This window comes from Chrysoperla carnea, chromosome 1, assembly GCF_905475395.1.
Source record: "Chrysoperla carnea chromosome 1, inChrCarn1.1, whole genome shotgun sequence".
NCBI classification, from domain to species: Eukaryota; Metazoa; Arthropoda; class Insecta; order Neuroptera; family Chrysopidae; genus Chrysoperla; species Chrysoperla carnea.
The window spans coordinates 22,887,001-22,892,742 of NC_058337.1; positions in this window are offsets into that span (position 1 = coordinate 22,887,001).

Here is a 5,742-nt window from a genome sequence, read left to right on the forward strand (position 1 = left end):
TTTTTGTATTTTCGTCCCTATACCAGACATTCTGCTGCCACGTTCCAATGCATTTTATGCTGCATAGAAGCAAAATATCGTTAAACAAAACCTTTTTTCTAAATGAAGAATTAACAAAAATATGGATAAAAATAGCTCCAAACAAAACTTTTTGCAGCAGCATTGCAACAACATAATACTTTAAGGTTATGTTCATTATTAGACAGCTTTGAAAATTAGTTTCCATCACAATGAAATATTTGGACTCTAACGATCTAGAATAAGCTCGACATATGTTAAACATGTCTAGTCTAAAAATAATGGAAAAATTAATATATGAAATATCTACAACGAACTAATTTTAAAACTTTTTTTAATCACCGCTTTAAAATATAATATAAATTTTCAATTGGAATTTTTAATTTACAACATTCTAAAACTATGTTTTACGTGTCAATAAATATAAAGAGTCACTGAAACACTGAAGAAAAGGTTGTGATTTCAGGATTTCAATTTTTATTTCTCAAGCATTACAAGTCAACAAATAGTGTAGACATGAAGTTTCTTACTCCCCACACTGCTACCTTGGTTCGATATGTATTTTCTTTCTTAACAATTCGAGACGACAAATAATTTCCTTGATTTTTTGGCAGCCCAAAAACTTTTGCTCCCTTTAGCTATGTAAGTTTAAGTAGCACCATCATTTGCGATAACGGTACCTAAATACGGTTCTTTCAAATTTTCCAACAGCTTCAGTGAAAGTCGGAATTGCCCTTGCTATAGCATCTACAAACAAGTAGATTGGATAAGGTCGAAGATCCCCGTAAAAATATATTATAGAGCAAAGATCTCAGCCTCAATATTTTATGAACTTCTCTTGTAAAATAGTTTACTTACCACAGAACTTCTACAATGAAAGATATATACGTGTGCGGTATAATAATCAATCGGAGTAATTCAATTTCGTAAAAACACATCTCAATAATCTATAACGACATATATTTTTATTATCATAACTATAACAGGATTATATGTTATCAATAAAATTATTCTCTCATGACAATTTGTTCGTAGATAAAGATAGATATTCGATAGTTATACATAAGTGTAATATTTTAGAATATTTTTATAATATAATAATGCAATTCAATAATAAAATAAAAATCTTGTAAGATAGTGATGATACATTTACAAATATTGTAATTTTTATACCTTTTATATACGGGTGTTTTACTACATTTTTACTGCAACCGCTTTAGGTTTTCACCTCTCACTTTTTGCAAACAAAGTGATTATTTTGATAGCATACAGAGGTTGATGAGTAGAATCTAATGGAAATAGGTTTACACCACTATATGTGAGCGCAACAGACAACTTTTAGGCCTTTTCTTCCCAAATAACTTCAAAAGTTTTTGAAATTAAAAAAAGTTGTGTAGAATGGAGCGAACTTATACCTTGATATAAATAAGTTAAAAACAAAAATTTGTGATATCTTGGGTCTTGAGTGTGTAGGGCTCATTTTTTGTCAAAATCATAATTTACCCGTGAGGGCACTAATTAAAAAGTAATCCTTTTTCTTTCCATCTAAGAAGAAGTTTCGAGCAGCTCCTTCGATTGACTTTTATGGAAAAAGTAGGTGTTTTTTATGTGAAAAATAAGCGGATGAAATGAAAGAAAGAAGAAGGTCCAAGTCATTCTCATCTAAACAGTAAATTAGCTATGTAACTACCTCTCAAGAAGACTATTTTAAAAATAAGTCATGAGAAAAATGAATACTGTTGTAATATTCGTAAAAGAATTGTTGGCGTAAGGAATTTAATGGCTCTGGTAACTAAATATCACGCGAATTTTTACATAAATTTAAGAAGTACCATAAAAGCGAGTCAGAGGGAGAAAAAAATGCATTCCATAACAAAACAAGTAGGCACAGTACATTGAAGATTGCTAGTTTTTACTCAAAAAGTATTTTAATAACTGACTATATTCCTAAGGAAAATAATAAAAATGAGACTAAAAAATGAACCATTATGACGATGATATTGCATTTTCCAGTAAATTTAGATCTAGTACAATAATATGCTATAATTCAAATTACCTATTTTTGTTTTATGGAGAACTAGCTTGATACCCACCCGTTTCACTGGGCTTAAAAGTAAAAAAACACCGCCTTATAGCCTCCATCTCTCTTGATGTGCACAATTTTCAATTTTCTTAAATGTAAAATAGTCATAATTCTTATAATTCATAATTTAGTTGGCCATGAATGGTTTGACAAATACTATTTTAAATTTTTACAGAATATTTTAATTTATGGTCCAAAATGATGATTATAGATCTGCTCAATCTATAATCATAATTTTGAACCATAAATTACAGATTTCTGTAAAAATTTAAAATAGTAAATTTTAGATTCAATTTTATTATTTTTTTAAATATGTATCTTTATAAATTATAGCTCATTTGTTATTCTGAAGTATGAGCTATATTGCTATACAGTTTCATTAAAAACCATTCGCTAGTTTTAGCGTGAAAGCGTATCAAACAAACAAACATCCTTACTTTCGTATTTATAATATTTAGAGATAGAGATAGAGAAGAGATTAGTCTATAAACCTAATAGAATAATTTATGCTCTGATCTAATTAGTGTCCTTGTGGTTAAACTAATGGTTGACAAGAAATATTTCAAACCAAAGTTATTTATTATTTTTACAAGGAACATTTCTTACATTTAAACTTTTGTTGTATCTCATACGGTTTACAAGATAGGTCTTACGGACTCAAGAAAAAAGATTGCACAAATTTCTGTTTTTAACTTCTTTATGCCAGCTTTAAACAATGCAATCTAATACTTTTAATAAAGGTTCATTAACTGCTTCAGGATTCCGACATATTACGAGTTTTATGACTTACGGCCCTCTATAAGTTACCAAGAACGTGAAATATTCTGTAATTTGTATTTGTTGTGTATTTGTATGTTTAAGACGGTTTACCTTCGCCCTTGGCTCCGTGTTACAGAAAACAACATTCAAATTTTTTTAAAAACTTGAAAAATACTTAGAACCAAAACAAGTAGTTTTGGGGAAATTTCCGGCGAGTTGCAATTAAAAAAACGAAGCTATCTCATTTTCCCCGTAGGTTTCAAGCAATTCCACGTTAATTCCAAAATGCCCCATCTTTCTAGCATGTATAAAATGACAAAGGTTATTTTGGAAAGTTTTCCGATTCCGAGGGTCGCGTTGTGGGTAATAAATTTTTTGGTTAATTTGACCATATTTCGGGTCGATTGGTGAAAATCTCATATTTCTTTCTACGTTACGAAATGTTTAGAAAGCAGAGAATAAATGTAATTTTAACAAGTAAAAACAAACAATTTGACTGAGTTAATTGTTGAAATACCATGTATAGACAGTGTTGATTACTCTGTCACATTACATATACATACAAGTCACACATATATAATTGATAATACATATTATACAATTTGCGCATAATTTGCGTTCTCACGGGTAAACAGTGATGTTTACGAAAAAATATTTCAAACAAAAGTTTTTTATTTTTTTATAAAAAACATTTTTTATATGTAAACTTTTGTTCTATCTTTAACGGTTTACAAGATGACCTATGAGACTCAATTGACCTATGTTGCTCATTTACGAATTCGATCTCACTTTTTACGTCCTCACGCTAAAAAAATTTCAGCTTGATATCTCTTTACGTTTTTGAGTAATCGTGATGAGAGACGGACAGACGACAGACAGACAACCGGAAATGGACTATTTATGTGATTTTATGAACACCTGTACCAAAATTTTGTTCATAGCATCAATATTTTTAAACGTTACAAACTTGGGACTAACCTTAAAAATCCTCCACATATAATGGATACTTGTTTTAGATAGAAATGTTTATTTTACAAATGGAAAACTACGCATTCCAACAGAGCCTGTCGCATTCTTGGCTACTTTCTTTCATAAGTTTAACATAGTTTCATTGTTATTTACAATTTATATCGAAAATTATTATTAAGTACGAATGCTATATTAAGCACTAAGTTTACGCAAAGCACTACTGAAAAGGTTAAAACATTTCAATGGGTACATGTCGACATGGGTAGCGACAGTTTATTGATTATGTTTTATAAAATGGGTAAATGATTAACTCTACTTGTGAATGTTCCAGTCTTATTTTCGTCCCCACTCGCTTTTCTCTTTTCTGTTTAAGATTGCACTGTTTAAGAAACGGAAGCAAAACAGCATTATTATAATTTAGCAACATTACTATACAGTCAATTTATTAAAAAAGCCAACCACCGAATAAGAATTCACATGGTTTTCCCCCCCTACCATATGCACCCAAAATGACCATATAAAAGACCGTTCCTTCGCAATGATTTTATACGACCACAGGCAAAAGGAAGAATTAGATAGAAAAAGGACGAATTATACACACTGTAAATATAACGAGAAGAATAGTAAACGTTCAAATAAAAAAATATTTTATCTCAAATAAAAAAAAATATGTAACAAAATTATAACTAGATTCCTATTCATACATTTCAATTTGTAGTAAAAATTTACAAGAAAAGTTTAATACATACAAATTTAGTTTTTCATTTAAAGTGAACATACGAAAAATGGATTAAATTAAATTTTTATTGCTAAAATGTGCACTAAAATTGACAATTGACAATTTTGCATAACCATTGTGCACATTTTCGTCCCATTTAATATAAGTTGATTTAATTTTTGCACTTTTTCAAGTTTTGCTGTTCAACTGATAGATAAAGAAAGAATGCCCATTTCAAATTTTTATTACAATATGTCCAAAACTGAATTATATTAAGTTTTAAATGTTATCATAAAATTCCTAAACTGTCCAGTTACTGTATGCGATAATAAGTTTCAAAAATTTGAAACATCTATATTTCTGAACTGTGCTACATCGCTGCCAAGCGGATTTATTGATTTCAAGGCGATTTTTTTGAGGATGATTTAATCTTTAATAAAAATCTTTTAAAATCATTAACGTGTAATGATAATGTCTAAGCACTGAGTAGAATATAAAATATGAATTCTTCTATTTTTAACTCCCGAACTAAAAGAAGGGGTGTTATAAGTTTGACCGATGTGTGTTTGTGTCTGCCCGTTTGTCTGGCTGTCTGTGGCATCGTAGAGCCTCAACGGATGAAACGATTTAGATTTTTTGTTTCGTTTGAAAGGTAATTTAATGGAGACTATTCTTATCTATGTTTCAAGTGAGATTTTAGGGTTCGGTACCTGAAAAAAAGGATTTAAGGAACAAGGTAATTTAATGGAGAAGGTTTTTTGGTATGATTCAAGTGCGAGTTTAGGGTTCTGTACACGAAACATTTGTCGGGGATTTTTTCAATTTTGTAAATTTCACTTGTAGCAACATTTAGTATTACTTACTGGCATGTTGGCCAGATCTATGAAAAAGTCCAGATTAATAAATTGAAATAAGTAAGAAATAATTGGAGTAACAAATATGCTCATCAAAAATAAAATTCCATGTAAAAAAAAGTTATCTCTCGAAAGTCTTTCAAAAGAAAGTGAGTTATTTTTGTAATTTCTATTAAATTTATTATCACTTTAATCCTAGGAAATTTTAATTTCCGAGCATATTTTTCTAAATTCTAAGAATCGATTTTCGCAGAAATCATAAAAAAATGTTTCCAATATCAATTTATTAGAAAAACCAAATAAAAATGTCTTATCTACAATTCCTTTGCTTGTCCAACGTC